The sequence below is a fragment of the Dromiciops gliroides genome, chromosome 2, assembly GCF_019393635.1.
Source record: "Dromiciops gliroides isolate mDroGli1 chromosome 2, mDroGli1.pri, whole genome shotgun sequence".
Taxonomy (NCBI): domain Eukaryota; kingdom Metazoa; phylum Chordata; class Mammalia; order Microbiotheria; family Microbiotheriidae; genus Dromiciops; species Dromiciops gliroides.
Window position 1 is genome coordinate 114987258 of NC_057862.1, and position 21978 is coordinate 115009235.

The 21978-nt window shown below is 38.6% G+C and overlaps 1 protein-coding gene and 1 non-coding gene across 2 annotated transcripts in view; one reads left to right on the forward strand and one right to left on the reverse strand.

Annotated features, from left to right (window-relative positions):
• The window catches only part of ADAMTSL3 (ADAMTS like 3), a 584778-nt gene that overhangs the window by 320512 nt on the left and 242288 nt on the right, over nucleotides 1-21978 (forward strand). The gene's annotated exons all lie outside the window — the stretch shown is intronic.
• On the reverse strand, nucleotides 15087-15193 carry LOC122744827. Its single transcript, XR_006355169.1, has one exon. It is a non-coding gene; the product is annotated as a U6 spliceosomal RNA (small nuclear RNA).

A 21978-nucleotide genomic window follows, 5' to 3' on the forward strand; every position in this document is an offset into this window, starting at 1 on the left:
ACTTAATTCCCTGAGTGTGTCACTTTATAGCCATCATGATTACTTTCAGTATGATTAATTGACACTGTCGCTTTGATTTTAGCCAGCAAATTAATATAGGTTGCATAGTATAGTGAAAAGAGTACTGGATTCGAAGTCAGAAGCCCTGATTTCAAAGTTGTTTGTGCCATTTATTACCCTTGTGACCTCGGACCAATCATTTTAGATCTCAATTTAAGAAGCATTTATTGAACCACCTATAGTATATCTTGTACCCTAAAGTTGGGGGTCGGGGATGGTACAATGACAGCAAATGAAACTGTTCCTGCCCTCAAGAAGCTTATATTATTTTTTCCAGATACTTTTTAAATACTTATTAATATATTTTATTTTTAATCATAAAAGTATATTATTATTTTCTAGTTACATGTAGAAATCATTTTCAACATTTGTTTTTATAAGATTTCTAGTTCCAAATTTTTCTCCCCTCCTTCCCTCCTCCCGCTCCCCGAAACATCGAGCAATCTGATATGTTATATATGTACAATCACATTCTGCATTAGTCATGTTGTGAAAGAAGAATCAGAAGAAAAGGGGAAAACCTCAAAAAAGATAAAACAATAACAAAAAAGCAGAAACAGTATGGTTCAATCTGTATCCAGATTCCACTGTTCTTTTGTGCTCGATGAGGAGAGCATTTTCCATCATGAATCCTTTGGAATTACCTTGGATCATTGTATTGCTGAGAAGAGTTAAGTCTGTCACAGTTGATCATCACACAATGTTGTTGATACTGTGTGCAATGTTCTCCTGGTTGTAAGGAGCTTATATTCTACTGAGGATCAGGATCATAGACTTAAGATGAGGGGATTTATGTCTTTGGGGCTCATATTCCTCATGTGTGGAAGGAAGAGATCAAGCTAGATGCCATCTAAGACTACTTCCAGTTATAAAAATCCCAGGATATTAGACTATTCAAGACAAATGTAATTTATCAAACACTATTGGCTTAGCACATTGCCTGACACATAGTAGGCACTTAAAAAAAGCAATGCATAGAATTAGTGAGATGCAGAGTGAATTTGGGTAGCTAATTAGAGTTGTGATCAGAGCACCAGGCCTGGCTTCAGACACTCACTAGCTGTGTGACTCTGGTCAAGTTAGTTAATCCTGTTTGCCTCGGTTTCCTCATCTGTAAAATGGGATGGAAAAAGAAATGGCAAACCACTCCAATGTCTTTGCCAAGAAATAGCCTCAAATGGGTTCACAAAGAGTCTGACACAATTGAAAAATAACTGAATAATGACAACAAGAACAACAAAGTGAACTTGGGGGGAAAAAGGATGTTCATTTCACATTTCCTACATTTAGCTTACTGTGTCCCCCAAATTCAGCATTCCATTTCTTGTCTCCGGTTCAGTCTCTCCCTATCCCTAGAATGCATTCCTCACTTCTACTTCTTCCAATCCCTAGCTTCTTTCAAGGCTTGGCTCAGGTTCCCAGTTCTCTGTGAATTCAGTCTTGATCACCACTATTTCAAATACATGTTTCCTCCTGAAATTACCTTGTTTGTACTTATCTTGCTCTATTGGTGTTTTCCTCCTAGAATATAAGGTACTAAAGGTCAGGGAATATTTTTCTTTCTCGTCTCTGTATCTCTAGTCTTTGAGAAGTACCTTAAAGCACATAGTAGATACCTAATTGCTTTTAATTTTTATTGAATCAATAAAAACTGTTCTGAAAGTATAGATGCATAATGTGCATATACTTTTGGTAACATGAATCAGGAGCACAAATGCAAAAATCATTTAGCAGCAAGTGGAAGATGTTTTTGATGAAGTTTTCAATCAAATTGAATTGAATATAGTATTATAAACCACAGTAGTATCCAAGATTTATAAATAATATTAAACATTTTATGAATTAGAGTTGTTTGTTTCATTAACATGTTGCTTCTACCAATTGCTGTTTTCCAAAGGGATTCTAGAAATAGTTCAGGCATGTTTTCCTTTGTTTTTAAATAGCTAGAGCTATAATTGGAAAAATATTAATTGCTTATGGGTAGGCTGAGCCAATATAATAAAAATGACAATTCTAGCTAAATTAATTTACTTATTCATTGCCATACCAATTCAACTAGAAAAAATAATAATAGAATTCATCTGAAAGAAAAAAAGGTTAAGGATTTCAAGGGAATTCATGAAAAAAAAAAGTGAAGGAAGGTGGTGTAGGTGTACCAGATCTCAAACTATATTGTAGAGTAGTAATTATCAAGACAATATGGTAGTGGCTAAGAAATAGGGTGTTGGATCAATAGAATAGGTTAAGTACACATTACATTATATTAAATGACCATAGTAATCTAGTATATGATAAACCCAAAGATCCAAGTTTTGGGAACAAAAACTCATTATTTAACAAAAACTTCTGGGAAAACTGGAAAACAGTGTGGCAGAAACTAGGTAAAACCCAACCTTCCTGTAGTATACCAAGATAAATTAAAAATGAGTACTTGATTTAAACATAAAAAGTGATTCCATAAGCAAATTATTAGAGCATGAAATAGGTTACTTGTCAGATATATGGATAATGGAAGAATTTAGGACCAAACAAGATATAGAGAGCATTAAAAAATGTAAAATGGATAATTTTGATTATATAAAATTAAAGTTTATATACAAAAAACCTCCAATGCAACCAAAATTAGAAGGAAAGCAGAAAACTGGTGGGGGGGGTTGTACAGTAGGTATCTCTGATAAAAGCCCATTTCTCATATATATATAGAAGGAAAGCAGAAAACTGGTGGGGGGGGTTGTACAGTAGGTATCTCTGATAAAAGCCCATTTCTCATATATATATATATATATATATATATATATAAAACTGAGTCAAATTTTTAAGAACATAAGAGATAAAAAAGGTGGAAAAGAACCCATTTGTACAAAAAATATTTATAGCATCTCTTTTTGTGGTACCTATGAATTTGAAATTGAAGAGATGCCTACCAATTGGGGAATGGTTAAACAAATTGTGGTATATGCCTTTAATGTAATATTGTTGTGCTATAAGAAATGACATGGGTGATTTCAGAAAAATCTGAAAAGACTTAGATGAACTGGTACAAAGTGAAGTGAGCAGAACCAGGAAATACTGTACACAGAAACAGCAATATTGTATGATGAAGAACTGTGAATGACTTAGCTATTCTCAGCAATACAATGATTCAACACAATCTCAGAGGACTCATGGGGTACGGTGCTGTCTCCAGAGTTCTAGTTATAGCTCTGAGACTTTTTACCAATGTGACCTAACCTTGGACAAGTCACTTCCTGTCTTTGAGTCTGTTTCCTTGGCTATGGAATAGAGAGTAAATAAAATGATCTCCACATAATAGTTTAATTCCCAATAATACTTTATGATTCTGTGCTTTTTAAATGAACCATAGAAGTTGAGCTCAGATTTGAACTTCCTCTGTCTACACAGGTTTAACCAAACAGTGAGTGTAGGCTCTGAGAAAAAAACGGAATATCATAGCCATTGCCCAAAGGAATTATTTAAGTGTGCTCTCATTTCATCTTCCCTCTACATTTGAAAAATGTTTTGTATGAGTTTTGTCTGATTTATGTTTAGATTTTTGTATCCCATTACACGCCTGGAGTTATTTATAGCTAATGATTATATATAGCTTAATTTAGAAATAGTTCCAGATTATTCATATGAGCTCCCCAAGGTAGCTCTTGTCCCGATAACACCATAATGCTGTTCATAGCCCAGATTTCCTTATTTTTAAGGTGGTCAAGGGCATGGCTGATCCATGCCAATGGCTGGCTATCCTAAAATAGCATCAAGTTCCCAGAGTCAATTAAGGAACTTGTTCAGGCATTCTCTATATGGGCCCATCAAAGTCTGAAAGGGGGTGAACCTTTACAAGCTCCAAATGTGACACAATTCTAGATCTTTTATATTCTTCCAATAGGTCACTTAGACTGTGAACTACTCAAAGTTTTATGCCCATTATACTCTGTAAATGGAATCACACAAAGACAAAACCTTAATACCTAATTGTCCATGTTAATATTCCCCTTACATCCTGTAATTTCATCAAGAAGACTGGGGGCGGGGACTCAACTTATCAAGCAAAACCTCAAAACCCTAATTAACTGTTTGTGACCTTCCCCTTATGTCCTATAATTTCATTAAGATGATTTGGGGGGGGGCTCAATTTATCATAGATGCTTTGAATGGCATCCCTCCTTACAATAATAATCCAATTTCTATAGTCCTTAATGCTTTCAAAATGTTTTTCTGATGATAATCTTGAGGTATTGTAGCATTGATATTATTGTGCACATTTAACAAATGAAGAAACAAATTCAGAGAAACTAAATGACTTGTCCATGGTTACATCTTATATAGTGTTAATCCTGTTTTCTTGATTTCAAACCTAGCGCTATTTCTGCTATAACATGCTGGATTTTTTCCTTTATTGAAGCTTTTTCCCCCTTTCACCCCACAGTGTATACCAGGTGTTCTAAGTTCACAGATGTTTCAAATATTCTAAAAGCCTGGGAAACACTGATCTAGGGAATCATTCACTTAGAGGATGCTCTAGAGTTCTGAGTTTCATCAAGGAAGTGCAGTAAGAGTTACTCATAAGTGGTTCTGGAAGGAAACACAGGCTTCCAAATGGATTTGGAATGCCTGTAGTGTAGTAAAGAACCCAGCTGTAGTGTCCAACACTTACAGAAAGTTATGGTCACCAAAAGCCAACATCAGCTTCTGAATAGCAAGAGTTGTTATACTGCCAACAAGAAAGAACTTTCTAACAATTATACTTGTCCATACATGGAATGAGCTGCCTCAAGAAATCATGAACTCCTATCATTGGAAATGTTCATGCAGAGGTTGAATGATTGCCCGTCAAGGATGCTGCTGAGGGGATTCCTGGCCTGGGTGAGAGAGTGGACCAGATGACTTCAGAGGCCTCTTTCCCAATTAGGTTTCTCTGAGTCCACAGTTCTAAAATTCAGACTTATTATCATTTTTCCTGACCGTATCCCCTGGATTCACCTCAATCCCAGGGAAATTAGTTAACAGATGTACTGGGGAAAGCTCAGAAATCAGGTCTTGGAATGATGTGAGAGAAATGAAAGGCAATTCTTCTTTACAGTCTAGTTGGGAATAGAAGACATATGCACAAAAACAAGAGGAGAGCATACAAGTTATGTGTAGCAAAGTGTCATGAAGACCAATTGAAGACACTATTTATATTTTAAATACGGCCTCTGTGGTGCAATAGAAAGAGAACCAGATTTGGAGTCAGGAGACATGAGTTCAAAATCTGACTTTTACTATTTACAGCCTGTGTCACATTGGGCAAATAACTAGCTTTGGATTGCGCATATGGTTAATGAGGGGGATTAAACAAGATAACCTCTGAAGTCCCTTCTACCTATAAATCTATAAGTATCTCATGCCTTAGGAATCTGTATAAATCAAAAACATAAATATTGTCACGAAGAGATTAGGTAAATTTGAAAATGATGGAGCCATAATGGATCGTGGTCGTTAAGGGAACATAAATATGATATTTAGCAACATCCCTAACCCTTTGGGTTTAACATTTTAGAATGTAATTACTGCTATCCCTTACTAAAATAAAAATCTTAGATGTCACTTTCAGGCATATAATAATTGGCTGGCTAGGTCAGAATTCTCTGTAAAAAATTTTGCTTTCAAATCTTTATTGACTTTTTTTCCCTTTCAGAGAAATGTATGTGTGTAGATTTCCATGTGAATGAAACATTAAGTGCTTACTGTATGGAAAGCACTATATTAAGTGTTGGTGATATAAAGAGAAAAGTAAGACAGTCTCTTCTCTTAAGGAACTCATAGTCTAATGGAATACACATTGTGTATAATTTTGTTGTTCAGTCTTTTCTGACTCTTCATGACCCCATTTGGGGTTTTCTTGGCAAAGAGATTGGAGTGGCTTACCATTTCCTTCTTTAGCTCATTTTACACAGATGAGGAACTGAGGAAAACAGGGCTAAGTGACTTGCTCAAGGTCATACAGCTACTAAGTGTCTAAGGCTGGATTTGAATCCATGAAGAGTTTTCCTGATTCTCAGCCCAGTGATCTATCCACTGTGCAACCTAGCTGCCTGCCATGCATAATACATTATATATTTGGAAGGTTTCAACTACAAGTCAAATAGAAAAGTTCCATGGTCCTTAGGGTGCATTGGAAAAGCAGTTGTTAATGTCTCTTTAATGTCATTTCCACTGATAAAATGATGTTATCTTCTAATGATGAACTACTTGACATCGTCAATCACTTGGTGGCAAGAATTTTTTTCTGGGTCTTCAGTAGCTGCGGCTGCAGTACCTGCAGAAGCAGTTACCACACTGAATCTCCATAGGAGTTGCTTCCTAGGATGATGGTTGAGGGCACAGGGCAGGAAGTAGGTCTGGTAGTTTGGGGGGCATTGCTATTTTCAGGGCTTGTGAGCTCAGAATCCTGGACTGCCTATTAGGGTCTATGGGATATTTAGGGTGGGATCTGACTTGCCTGGCACATGCTTTCCCCTGTACTTTCCTTAAGATGTCCTGCTGCTCCTGTTGGCTGCTTTGCCTGTTCTGTGTGTGGTGGTTGACTACTACTGTGGGGATGGCTGGTCTCTTCTCCACAGGATTTGCCTCTCTAGATGATAATTGTTAGGGCTGAGCTGGAAGCAGCACCAGTGAAATGAAAGGTGCCATTGTCTTACTAGTCATCCAGGTTCACAACTTAGGTGTCATCTTTCACTCTTCTGTCTTGCTTACTTCATACAGTCCATGTGCTCTCAAGTCTTATTGTTTTTAATTTCACATCTTTCTTATACATCTCATTCTCTTCACTCACAAAGCTGCCACCCTGCTTCAGGCCTTCATCTCCTTTCCTGAATTATTGTAGTAACTTTATTATTGACCCTTCTACCTCAAATCTTTTCCCATTCCAATCCATGTTGTCCTCTCACTCCACTCAGTAAATTCCAGTGGTTCCCTCTTTCTTCCAGGATCAAATATGAAATTTTCTGTTTGGCTTTAAAATCCTTTCACATCCTGGCTCCTTACTACCTTCTAATCTTTTTACTCCGTGTTCTTGTTGTTCAGTTGTATCCAACTCTTCATGACCCCATTTGGGGTTTTCTTGGCAAAGATACTGGAGTGGCTTGCCATTTCCTTCTCCAGCTCATTTTATAGATGAGGAACTGAGGAAAACAGGGGTTTGAGTGACTTGCCTAGGTTCACACAGCTAGTGAGTGTCTGAGGCTGAATTTGAACTCACTAAGAGAAGGCTACTTGATTCCAAGCCCAGTGCTTTCTCTACTGGGCCACCTAACTGACCTGCTTCATATACTATACTCCCTTCTATCTCTAGTAACCCTGGCCTTGCTGTCCTATGGACACAATAACTGCTCCATCTCCTGATTCCTCTTTTCACTGGTTGTCCTTCATGCCTGCAATGTCTTCTGTTCCCACCTCAGCCTCCTTTTTGGCTGCCTTTAAGATTCAGCTCAGATCCTGCCTTCTGCAGGATGCTTTTCCCCTCCTTCCCCTCACCACCCTCCACTACTCATTCTTTCCTTCTGAGATCACCTTATACTTATATTGTATATATCTTATATCTACATAGTTATTTAGCTACAAAATTTTAGTGACGTATCCTATAGATATATTGGGATAGGAGCTCCTTAAGGCCAGGGACCATGTTTTTGCCCTTCCTTGATATGTAAGTAGATATTAAGGGCTTAAAAGATGTTTGTTGATTGACTGACTAGAGGGGAGTTCAAACCTGTGATTTCCTTGGTATCAGGAACCCTTAGTGAAGAAAATATGTGTACCCCCTGAAGACTTGCAATTATTCTATAATTTTCAATCTGTGAGGTTTCCTGGAGCAACTGAGAGGTTAAGTGACTTGCAAGTTTAGAAAACCTCTTTTACCATCTTGGCTCTGCTACTATGTTGGTGACTTTGGGCAAGTCATTTCTTCTTTCAGGGGCTATTCAGTCATATATAAAATGACATTTTAGGAGATTTCTAAGGCACCTCCTAGCTCTAAATATTACCTTGTTAACATTAAAAAACAGATCTTTTGACTCACTCTGAGCTAAGGAGAGTTACAATTTAAAGCCAAACTCCTTGAGTTAGGGAAAGCATGAACCAGCAACAAGTTTGTACAAAGCCTAGATCTGGCTCAGGCTAGTCCTTTGGATTAATCCACAATCTATTGGGAGTGGAAAAGAATATCAAGATGGGAAAGTTGGTGAGTCAGACTTTAACAGGATGATTTCAACATCTTCTTTAGAGTGTTGTGAATCTTACAACATCAGAGACATTACATTCATATGTAAATATAAACATAAAACATTTCTAAAATCTAATACAAATGATTTAGAAATTATCCATACCAGAGACCCTCACCTTTAACTGGCAATATCAAGATTCTGGTGCAGGACAAACTGAGTACAAATTGAAGAGATCAGAGATTGAAAGAGAAATCTGAGTGAAATGGGATTAATCAGGGAAGACTTCCTGCAAGAAATAAAAAAATTTGAGCCCTCTATTGAAAGAAGAGGTATAGCCACTGAACTTGTTAAAATGGAAATCAAGATATGCTTATGGTTGGAATGTAATGCACATTTGAAACAAAATTAATTATGGCATAAATGGTGGTTTGGTTTTAAGGAGGGGAAGAATGATAACAATAAGAATAGCATATAATACTTTATTATTACCAAGTCTTTTGATCAAAACATTCTGGCAAGGTAGTAAATTATAAGTTCCATTTTACAAATGAAGAAATGTAGACACAAAGCTTGGAAGTGACCCAGTTTTAGGGGAGCAGCTAGGTGGCACAGTGGATGAAACACTGCCCCTGGATTCAGGAGGATCTCAGTTCAAATCCAGCCTCAGACACTTGACACTTAATAGCTGTGTGACCTTGGGCAAGTCACTTAACCCTCATTGCCCCACAAAAAAAACATTCTTTAAAAATCCAGTTTTAGAGGATATGGGGAGCTGAGAGGGCACATCCTCACCTTTAAAATGAAAAAATGTGGGCTAAGCTGATGACCACAGACATATAGTAACTTGCCCTTGGTTACACAGCTAGTAAATAATAAAGTACATTAATAGTAAAGCCAAGACTTACATCTAGATGCTTCCTGATTGTCCAAGTCCAGTAATATTTACCCCATATCTCTTCTAGACATATAGCCTATGTAATGGATGTAGCTTGTGTTTAATAGCCTTTATTTTCAGAGATTCGTGGGATTTAGAGCCAAAAAGGACTTTAGAAATCATCTAGGCCACCTTTTCCCCTTTATAGATGAAATATACAGGTTGAATGAAGTTAGCGTTTATTAAGAGCTGTAATGTGCCAGCCACCATACAAGGTGCTAGAGTTACAGATACAAAAGTGAGACAATCCCTGCCCTGAAGAAGCTTAATAAGGAGAGAAAATCCATATTAGAGAGTGATCATTGGCAAAGGGCATTTTGGTCTGGGGAGGCACTAGGATTGTGATTGTAACTAGAGGGGAGTGTCTGTTGTCACCACTTCCATAATAGAAATGATAGGGGCAACTAGGTGTCACAGTGGATAAAGTACTGGCCCTGGATTCAGGAGGACCTGAGTTCAAATCTGGCCTCAATCACTTCACATTTGCTAGCTGTGTGACCCTGGGCAAGTCACTTAATCCTCATTGCCCCACAAAACAAAACAAAAATAACAGCAATGATAGTATTAGATTAATTATTATTTCCAGAACAAGCAAAGCAGGGGTAGGGAGATGATATATGCGTGCTTGAGCCAGGCAAGTGGCAAAATGACTGGTAGCCTCAGGTTTCCTGGCACTTGGTGGATGGGATACAAAGCATGGTCTAGGGATTACTAGCTTGTGAATTAGGGGAGTGGACATTCATTCACCTATCAGGGCAGCCCAAGCCAAAATGACTTGTTTAAGATCACATGAGTAGTCAATAGCAGAACCAAGACTTGAACCCAAATATTTGACTCCAGATCTAGTGTTCTTCCAAATCTACTACACGTATATTTGGCATGTACAATATACAAAATATAACTATGAAAATTTATGTGTATGGGTTGCAGGATCATAGATGCAGAGATGGAAGCAACTTTACAGACATCTAATTCAACACCACCATGTTGTGGATGAGAGAACTGAGGCCCAGCAAGGTTGAGTGAGTTGTTCAGAGACACACAAATAGTAAATGAGAATCTAATATTTGCACTCAGGTTATCTGTGACTGAAGTTTAGACCTTCCATTTAGGTAGCATTAGAATATTGTCCCTGGGAAGAGTCACTGTCTGACTCCTCAAAGAGAAATTAGCATTTTACTCCAAGGTTAGATCATAGAACATACATTTTATCTACATATTTCATACCATTTCATCTGTTTTTTTCTACCTGTGGAAGGAATTGGGCTTGACCACACAGTTTCTTTTGAATGTCAACTCATGAATGAAAGCCAGAGAGAGACCTCCAGCGCCCAAGAAGTGTGGTTAGCCCAACCATTCATATTCTCTTGAGAGTAATACAGCCCCTTCTGGAATGAGAAAAAATAACATGAAGCAGTCCAGGGCTCTGCAGCTGTTGTCTTATAATTGTATGGGTGGGAACCTTAGTTAGGAAGCAGTATGTTTTTCGGCTGCTGCCCATTTCCTAATAACATTTAAATGGACATATGTGCTTAAGAACTGAAGATTTTTGAATCTAACAGATTTTAAATCGACCATGTCAAAATGAAATTAGACTTTCTCTATTCCTGTTTTTCATTTAAATCTTGCTCCTTGGCCAAATACAAAGCACAGGGAGCAGGAGGAATGGAAGCATCTGTAGAAATGTCCAGAGTGTGAGATGAATGATTGTGAGATGTTTATGGAACTCCATCAGCATGGCTTGGAGTCCAGTGCCAATCTTACCTTTTCCCTACATTGATGGGTCGGTGTCTTCCTCCTAGAGAAGTACTGCTGCATGTTCTCTTCAGTTTCAGGATCTGCTTTTCATCATTCAGAACCTGGGCTATGACAGTTTGCCCGGAGATGTTCAATTTCTTGTGCTTTGATTCCTAGAAATTACATTTTATGGATGAGGAAGCTCAGAGTTGGAGGAGGAACATGCTAGAAATCAAGGAAGAGGGGGCAGCTAGATGGCGCAGTAGATAAAGCACCGGCCCTGGATTCAGGAGGACCTGAGTTCAAATGCGGCCTCAGACACTTGATACTTACTAGCTGTGTGACCCTGGGCAAGTCACTTAACCCCCATTGCCCCGCAAAAAAAAAAAAAAAAGTCAAGGAAGAGCTAAAATGGAAATCCAGGTCCTCTGACTCCAAATCCAGCACTTTTCTCACAATGTACCATGTGCTTTCTTGAAGCATGATAGGCTCCTGTGGGTCTGGAGCTGGCATCTAGACCAACTTCCTTATTCTACAGATGAGGAAATGGAGACCCAGAAAGAATAAGTGGGGGCGGCTAGGTGGCACAGTGGATAAAGCACCGGCCCTGGATTCAGGAGTACCTGAGTTCAAATCCGGCCTCAGACACTTGACACTTACTAGCTGTGTGACCCTGGGCAAGTCACTTAACCCCCATTGCCCCGCAAAAACAAAAACAAAAACAAACACACAAAAAAGAATAAGTGAATAGCCTTTGGAAGTAAAATCATATCACATTCCATGTATTTACTTTCTCTTATTATTCATCATATTATTCATTCATTATTATACATTGAACTCAAAAAATAAGTTGTGTGGAGTTGTGAGGTACCCGCAAGCCCTAGGACAACTCTTCTTTTCACAGCCTATTCATTTGTTCATTGATTCATTTTACAACCTTTTAAAAAGAAACACCAAGCACAGGGGAAGGAGAAAAGTCTAAGAAAGACGTGGGCCCAGCTCTCATCAAACTTACAGGGGAGTAATGGGGCAGGAAGATGCTTTTGAGGCCATCTGAGCCAACTCACTTATTTTATAGTTGAGGACACTAAGGTTGTGTCACAGAGGTAGTGAGTAGTAGATCTAGGGTTCAAGCCCAGATCTCCTGACTCCAAATTTAGTGATCGTTTCACTAATCCACATTCTCCCTGGCCCCACTGAGATCAAGAATGCTTTCTCATAGCCAGCTGACAGCAACCTTTTTGTCACTAAAGTAGGTAGGGGCAGTTAGGTGGTACAGTGGATAAAATGCTGGACCTGAAGACAGGAAGATTCATCTTCCTGAGTTCAGATCCTCAGACACTTACTACCTATGTGACTTTGGGCAAGTCACTTCACCCTGTTTGCCTCAGTTTCCTCATCTGTAAAAGCAGCTGGAGAAGGAAATGGAAAACACTCCAGTATCTTTAACCAAGAAAACCCCAAAAGTGTCAGACACAACTGAAATGGCTGAACAACAACAAAGTGGTAGACAATCTTTTGAAACTATCTTAAGGAATTTTACTGCTAATAATGAGGGCATGGAGTAGTGAGAAAATGGCAGTAGAAATGTAGATTTATAGAGTGACACAGAAGTTTCATAAGCCTCCCAGAATTCTCTTTGGCCTCTTCCTTGTGTATTCCACTCAGCCCTATGTTATAGCTTCCTTTTGTCAATGAGGAAATAAAGGTGGCACAACTACTTAGTGGTAGAGTCAAGGAAAGGACTCAGGTTCTACTGTTCTGCTGATGTCAATACAGTTATTGACATTGTACCATATCAATATATTATACCGTACTTGAAATTAGGTGGAAACATGGGAAGTGGGAAATTACTACAAAATTGAAAAAGAAAATGTGTCTTTTGCAGGAGAGCCTGGGAGAGTAATTATTTTTATTATAGGGAAAGACACAATCATTCTCATTGCATCCTTATTTGGGGAAGGAGTTACCTCCTTGGCAGGCACCAACACACAGACGTGTTAATGCTGGATTTTCAACTGCACTAGGGCTGAAGTGTATTCATTTGCATGAGTCTCCCAAAGACAAATTACTCTGACAGTTCTCTCTTAGTCTTTATTGAGGGAGACAGAAAAACCTAAACAAACAAATATCTTTTGCACCTTGCTTTTGTTATAACAATTCTATGTTATGTACATTTTACAAATAGAGAAACTGAGGCTGAGAACATTAAAGTGAATTGCCATGTGTCATAAATCTAGTGCATGTGTGAGCCAGGATTTAACCTAAGTCTTCGGACTATGGCCACAGCTCTCTTCTCTATACCACTCTGGGTTCTAGTCCTGCCTCCAAGATTAGCTATGCAATTTTGGGCAAATCACAGAGATTCTTTGGGCCTTGGTTTCCTCTTCTGTGAAATGTAGAAATTAAACCAAATATACTCTAAGGTCCTTCCTAACAATAGCATTTTAGAATTTCAAGTAGCATGCAACATTGAATTGCTAACTTGTGGCAATGCAATAGTAATTGAATATGATGTGATACTTTGGGAAGGCATTTTTCCCCAGATATTTTAATTAAAAATTTCCATATGCTGTACATTCTAGTGTAAACATTTTCTGAAAGGGAAAAATAAGTGATCATAAGATGATGTTATTTACCAAATCAAGCTACTTGTATGACCTGCTTATTCCCCAACCTTCTTTTCTCAAACTTATCATTTTAGTTTTTGCTTAGGAAAATCATGCGCTCCAAAGTTTACTGACCCTATATATTTAAATTTGTCACCAAAATTTGTCTTATGGGATTTCTCTCAGACTAACTCAGGACATTTCACATTCACTTCTAAATTACATCTTTTTTACCCTATTGTTATTTTTCCTTAATAACCAGAAGTTAGTTAGAGGCAACCTCTGGCTCTGGCTCTCCCCCTTCACTACCTCCTCCTTCTCTTTCTCTTTGCCTCTCTCTCTCTCTCTCTCTCATTTTTACTCTCTTTTGCTCACATTCTCTTCTTCCTTTTTTCTATTTACTTTCTCTCTGAATCTAAGTATTAAAAAAGTACCTCCTCTCCTTCTCCCAAAAGGATGCATGGATAAGAGTGGCATGTGTGGGCAGATGTGAGATCATAGCTTCATTTGAGGACTTGAGTATACCTAGATCTAATTCTGGGACCCTGAGCAAGTTACTCAGTGACTCTCTGACACTATAAATTGTAGAAAAGTTGTTGATCTGTTTTGGTAGGAGTTTTCTCAAAAAAAAAAAAAAGAAAGAAAAATAACAAATTCTAAATTTCTCAATCAATCTGGTGGTATCACTCTCCACCTCAATTGAGTCATCTGTATGTTTGGGGAGAAGAGGTGACAGGAGAAGGAGAAAGGGGAGGGGAAACAGACCACACCTAGCATATTATTGTTACAGATGAAAACTCTTTCTAAGGCAAGTCAGCCTCTGTTCTTCAATTTAGAGATTTTCTGGGAGCCCTAAAAGAGAGATTAGGGACTTGCCCAGGGTCACATAACTAGTGTCAGCGTTAGGACCCGAATTCATGTATTCCAGATTCTGAGACTGACTTCCAAAATATCTGTTCATATCTAAAGTATGACATAATAGAAAGAGCATTGGACTGGAAGCCAAGAGATGATAATGACAATAACTAAATTTATATAGTGCCTACTCTGTGTCAGGTACTATGTAAAGCTTTTTTTTTTTTTTTTTTTTTTAGTGAGGCAATTGGGGTTAAGTGACTTGCCCAAGGTCACACAGCTAGGAAGTGTTAAGTGTCTGAGGCCGGATTTGAACTCAGGTACTCCTGACTCCAGGGCCGGTGCTCTATCCACTGAGCCACCTAGCTGCCCCCCTATGTAAAGCATTTTAAAATATCCCATTTGAGCCTCACAACAACCCTGAAAAGTAGGTGCTATTATTATCCCCATTTTATAGATAAGAAAACGGAGGTTAAGTGGCTTGCCCAGGGTCGTCACCCAGCTAGTAAGTGTCTGAGGCTGGATTTGAACTTAGATCTTTGTGACCTCAAGTCTGGCACTCTATCCTTGCACTCCACCTAGCTATCTTTGGATTCTAGTCTTAACTCTTCTACTATCTATGTGACCTTGGATAAGTGACTTCCTTGTTCCATGTCTATTTCCTCATTTCTTTTTTTTTTTTTTTTTATGGAACGCTTCACGAATTTGCGTGTCATCCTTGCGCAGGGGCCATGCTAATCTTCTCTGTATCATTCCAATTTTAGTACATGTGCTGCCGAAGTGAGCACTATTTCCTCATTTCTAAGATAGTGGTTTTGAATTAGTCGTTCTTTAAGGTCCCTTCTATCTCAGGCATTCTAGTATTTGAGTATAATTAGTTTATACTTAAATGCTATATGCTTTTTTGGATATTTTCCAATCCACCTAGAATGATTGCATTTGGTTCCTTTTTATTCTGTATGAGCAGCCAGCAGTGGGGAGACTAACCCTCACAGCTTCCTTTATTAGAGAATTACCTGGCTAGCTTCGTGCAGTGAGACCCTAAAGACCAGAGCATAGGAAAGCAAGTGGCCACAGGTAATGGCTGTCATCTGGCCCCTTCTCTTTCAAGAAACAACAGCTAGATCTTTACGTGGGCCAGAGCCATGTTGTATAGGTGGGCTTCGATCATTTCTCATGCCCTCCTTCAACCTGGAATTTATTCACATAAAATGTTACCAGAGTGAATTAAGACTTGTCCTCTTTGGGCCTGAGATAAATGCCACCTCATGAATCAGTCAGCAGAGGGTGCTCCATTGCAAGAAACTGTGATAGCCCTATCTTTAGCCTGGAGCCTATATATCCGGTAGGAGAGGCAGATGCCAGCATTTGCCTGGAACCTAATCATGAAATATATCCAAAGGAATGTTAAAGAAGACTCTCAGCTAACTGTTTGCCTTATAATGAAAGTTCTGCTTAAGCCTCTGTCTCTCCATGAGGCATTTCCTAATCTTTAGCCCCTCTTGCCCAAACTGCTAGCACATTCCCTCCAAAACAACAACAAACTATGCTGAATTTATCTAGTTATGTCCTATAGATTTTGTGCATACTTATAAAAATCCATGTTGTCTCTCCCATAGAATGTCAGCTCCCAGTGGGTGAGGACTGTTTCTCATTATGCCCAGGTCTTGGCACATAGTAGGTGCTTGAGAAATATTTGTTGATGGGTTGAGCATCCTCAATTCCCCAAAGTATTTGTGATTATTTTGTCCCTACAGTGTTAATGGGATGGATGACCCCTTAGAAGATCGATAGAATGAAAATCTTTAAGGATTAGTCTCAAGGCCCACATTCAATAGCAAAGCTCTTCAGTGTTACATACAGAGTGCTCTGATTCATGAGGTGGCATTTATCTGAGGCCCAAAGACATCAAGTCTTAATTCACTCTGATAATAATTCTATTGTGAAATGTTACCATTTTCACATTTCTATTTCTAAATATATAGCCTAAAATATAAATACGTATTTCTGTTTCTAAAAATGACTGTTTTCTATGGGGTTTGTAAGGAAAAGTGTTTTGTAACATGTAGTCAAAGACATTTGCTTGATTCATTGCTTCCATTCCTGGCAGGTATAATAGCTCAGCTTTGTCCTCACACCAGCCTCCCCCCCACATATAGAGTAGGGAGAGATTCCCCCACCCCAGTTCTCTATCTATACAAAGAATATACATAAATAGAGAATTTCTCTTAAATTAGAGGCTGAAATATCTACACACACAGTCTTCATGTGTAATTTTAAGCTATGCTTTAGAAATGACAGAATAGGACTTGCATCAGCTTCAGTGGTCCACCCAGGAAAATACCAAGGCATGTACTGTTAATTAGTCTCACCTTTACCATGGTTGTGACTATAGATTGGGTCTCCTATGTATCTTCACAAGCGCAGAAGTTCCAAGGAGTAGGGTTAAGGGAGAGTAGAATTTCTATTTAGTTTTTTTTTTTTAACCTTTAGTCTTTTTTTTTAAAAACCCACTTCCAAGGGCTATGTGAATTTAGTCTCCAAAACCCTCCAGAGAGGGTTCAGAGTTCAGACTGTCATAAATCTATGGAGGAAAAAAAATCTTCACCTATATTATTTGCTTTCATTGAAATACTCTCCTATTTTCTAGCCTCCTAACCTTCCCTTTAGTCTCCCCTGTCAAAATTCTACCTGCCGTCAAAGGCCCAAATCAAATGAACCTTCCCAAAGAGAAGTCATCCTTCCTTCCTCTGCGCCCTCAGAGTACTTTGTATCTGCAAATAGGACATTTTCATCCTGTACTATGGATATTTGTATCTGCCTTATTCCTACAATTAAGCACACTCCTTCAGTTCAGTCTGTGTCTTCCTCATCTTCAAATCTTCCCCCTAGCCTAGATCAGTCCTTTAACGAATGTTTGTTGAGTTGTTGGAATCCAGAGATTTGTGGAAGTAGGATCATTCATCTTCTCCCCTGAAGTGGAGTCATGGGGCTTTTTTTTTTTCCCCACAAGGAGCACCTGCTCTATCATCCTTTCTTTGACCAAGGTTTACAACCTTGGAGTTGATTATGACTTTTTCCTCTCTTGCCCACCCCATATCCAATCACTTGCCAGGTCTTATCTCCATGGTATTTCTCATATAGCCTAGTTGCTTCCAAGATGCAGCTCAAGCACCACTTCTATGCCTTTCTTTTTTTTTTTTATTCTTTTTTTAAATTTTTAAAAAATTTTTAGTGAGGCAATTGGGATTAAGTGACTTGCCTAAGGTCACACAGCTATTAAGTGTTAAGTGTCTGAGGTCGGATTTGAACTCAGGTCCTCCTGACTCCAGGGCCAATGCTCTATCCACTGCGCCACCTAGCTTCCCCACTTCGATGCCTTTCTTGATCCCTACGACTGCAAGTGTTCCCCCTTGCCTAAATAACTTTGTACAAATATTGTATACATTTTGAATACATCTCATATGTACTCGGTGTTTCTGCCAAATGAACAGTCTCCTTGATAGTAAGTACCTTGATAGTAAGCACTGTTTTCCTTTTGTCTTTGTAGACTAGCACATAGTAGGCACTGAAAAAATGCTTGTTGATTGTCTGATTGTTGGAACGCATCCTCTTCGCTCCTCACATAGCCACTATCCTAATTTATTGAATTAATCCACAAGGATCTGTTTGTTAAGTACCTATTAGTACCACAGCACTAGTTGCGGAAGCTTCAGAAACAAAAACATAGCAGTCCCTGCCCTCAAGGACCTCACATTATCACAATTTCTCACATAGACTTTTGCAGTAGCCACCTTGCTTTCAGGAGGCAGCTGGGTGGCACAGTACATAGTACACTGGGCTTGGAATCTGTAAGACTTATCTTTGTGAGTTCAAATTTGGCCTCAGACACTTACTAGATGTATGACCCTAGGCAAGTCAATTAACCAAGCTTGTTTCTCATCTGTAAATGAGCTGAGGAAGGAAATGGCAAACCACTCCAGTATCTTTGCAAAGAAAACCTAAATGGGGTCACGGAGAGTTGAACATGACTGAATGACAATGACAACCTTTTTCAATCTTTTCTTTTTTTTTCCCCTAATCCATCTGTCAAGCAGCTCCCAAATTCATATCCTAGCCTACAGGGCCTTAACTTTTTTTGTAAAATTTATGCAGTTCAGTGAAGTTTATATTTCTCAGAATGTTTTTAAATGAATAAAATAAAACACAAAGAAATACAATTTTTAAACTATGTTTATGGAGTCCAGGTTAGGAGCTCCTCATATAGAGGTACAGGTCTGACAATGTGAATCTCCTGCTCCAAAATCTGCATTGCCTCTAGGATAAAATGCAAACCCTCCATCTTGTTTTCAGAAGCTGTATACAATCTTGCTTCTATCTACCTTTCCAGACCTAACTATAAATTTTTTTTTTACAATTCCTCCCTCCTCCAGTAAAATGTAAACTTGTTGATTTCAAGGATTGTGTTGCATTTTTATGTTTATACCCTCAGTACCTAATAATGTTTTGTATATTTGAGGTGCTTAGTAAGTGTTTTTTAAATCGAATTGAATTGAACTGTGCCAGATGCAGAGGTGATAACAAGGCTTAAAAAATCACTATATCTGTTCTTACATTAATAAAGAAGATAAGAATTTTGAACATGTTTTCAGTGCTTCAAATATCTTATCAGTGTGGTTATTCTTTCCATACAGATTCATGTAAATCGCAACCCCTCTATGCTTTCATATTAGTTCCATGAATTGCTTTGGTATTTAAAAAACAAACCCCCCCCCAACCATCTGATTTCTTATTCAAACTTAACTAGCCTGTTGCTCACAAAGCAGACAAGCAGTCCATTACCAGGCCTTAATTTGAAGCCTTTTCATCTCTCTAAGATTTGATGGAGTTTTTGCTTTGCCATCATATAGTCCCTTAGAATCCAGAGTCACCTGTGACAATTTCTGTGCCAAGATGAGGCATCCAAATAGAACTTTGGGTTGAAGAAGATAGGTAAAAAAAAAAATTCCTATAAAACATTCATGGCACAATAGAAGGAGCATGAATTCTAGGGTCAGAGCACTTAGGTTCAAATTCCTCCTCTGACACTACCTTTGTGACCCTTAACAAGTGACAATTTCCATTGGCCTCAGTTTCCTCATCTGAAAAATTAGGGGTTTGAATTACATGGTATCTGAAGTCCTTTCCAGTTCTAGATCTACGATGATTATTTTTACAAGAGACTGAGAGAAATAGTCCCACTTCATTAATTGAATCCCCAAAAGCATGTTATTAAGAAAAACATCATTACAAGGAATAGTTTGTTTCATAGGAATGGAACCAGAGGTGTCAGAGTAGGGAGTATTCAGCCAGTGGTGTAGGAAACAGGAGCCAGCACTACCTGGGAAGGTGAACCAAAAGACATTATATTGGGATTTCGGACATGATGGTGGCATATAGTTACAAGGTGTTAATGATGTTATTGCAAAGCAGTGCTGGTTGGGGCAGTGTTATTCAGGATATGCCTGTATAAACAAAGTGCTAAGAGAAGGTTCCATGGAAGAGGTAGCATATAAGCTGAATCCTGGAGGAAAGGTAAGATTTTAAAAGGTGGAGAAGAGGAGATAAATTCAGTGGAATTATATTCAACGGATATGTATTAAGTGTGCTGTGCTAGGTGCTAAGGATACTTAGAAAAGCAGTGGCCTCTGCCTTTAAGTAGTTTACATTGTATTGGAGGAGACATGTGCACAATTAAATATAATACAAGGAAAATTAAGTGGTGGGAAAGAGGGAGGGAGGGAGGGGGAGAGAGAGAGAGAGAGAGAGAGAGAGAGAGAGAGAGAGAGAACTAAATCTAATCAAGGAAGCCTTCATGGAGGAGGTACTGCCATAGTTGATTTTTGAAGAAATCATAGATATAGATTCTGAAAGGAGTGAGTACATTTCTGACACAGATAATGGCTTATGTGAATATACAGGGCAGGTAGTAGCATATTGAATTCAGAGAATGACCAGTAGTCCGGTTCGTTGGGAATGTAGAGTTTATGAAGGTTTGTAAAGTATAAAATAAGCTCAAAAAGTTAAGGTGGGTGCCAATTATGGAGGGCTTTAAATACCAGGTTAAGAAGTTTGTATTTTCATCTATAGTGAAATTTCTTAAATTGCGGGTTGTGACCCCATATGGGGACATGTAACTAAATGTGAGGGGTCATGAAAAATTTGGCAGTAAATACTTTATTGTAAATCTACTTTATATACCTATATACCCAGAATTGAGTAAAATTCATTGGGCAAAAAGGGGTCACAAGTGGAGAAAGTTTAAGAAGCCCTGCTCTATATACTACAGGTAACAGGAAACCAATGAAGATTTTTAAGCAGAGAATGTATATGGTCAGGTGTTTACCTTTGGAAGATTATTTTGGTAGTTTGGAGAAGCATGAATTGGAAAAGAAAGAGAATGGAATTAGGAAGATCCATTAGAAGGCTAGTTGGACATCCAGGTGACAGTGGATAGAGCACTAGTCCTGCCTGCAGTCAAGAGGACCTGAGTTCAAATCCAGCCTCAGAACATAGTAGCTGATCCTGGTCAAGTCACTTAACCCTTAACCCTGTTTGTCTTACTTCATCATCTGTAAAATGAACTGGAGGAGGAAATGGCAAACATCAGTATCTTTGCCAAGAAAACCCCAAATGGAGTCAGGAAGAGTCAGAAATGACCAAACATGGTGGACTTGTGAATGAAGAGGATGGTATGGGTTCATGATGGTAGAATTAGAATTCGTAAGACCCAGCAACTGATCGAATAAGGGTATTGGGTATGGTAAGGAAGAGAATTAAGGATGACTCCAGGTTTACAAATCAGGTTACCAAGAGGATCATAAATTTAAAACCGGAAAGAATCTTAAAGGTTGTCTAGTCAGATACTCTTATTTTATGAATGAAGAAATGGAGACCCAGAGAAGTTATTTTCCCATTCAAAACCAGATCCTCCAACTCCAAATTGAGCCTGTTTTCCACTGTACCATGAAAAAGGGAAATTTGGAGATCTGAGTTTAGCAGGTAAGATCATGGGTGCTATTTTGGACCATTCAGTCTATCAGGAAACAGTTATTAGGAATTCACTGTGTTCCAGGCACCATTGAATATGAGACACATGGAATGTTACATACTTATAGGTTATCTAGAAGGATTTGTACAAAAGAAGTCATAGAGGTGGTTAATAGTTATTCTTGTTCAGGGAAAACAAGTAGCCCAAGTCCAATGGTACACAGAGGATGTGATGCCGCTTTGAAAGTACCCCCCCCTTTTTTTGGTGGGGCAATGAGGGTTAAGTGACTTGCCCAGGGTCACACAGGTAGTAAGTGTCAAGTGTCTGAGGCTGGATTTGAACTCAAGTCCTCCTGAATCCAGGGCTGACACTTTATCTACCACACCACCTAGCTGCCCCCAAAAGTAGCCATTTTGAAGTCATATTGTAAAGAATCTCAAAGGCCGGGTTAAATAATTTAAACTTTGTTCAGCAGGCGATAAGGAACATGTGAATGTTTTCGAACAGTGAAGTGACATGGTCCATACACAGGGAAGATGAATT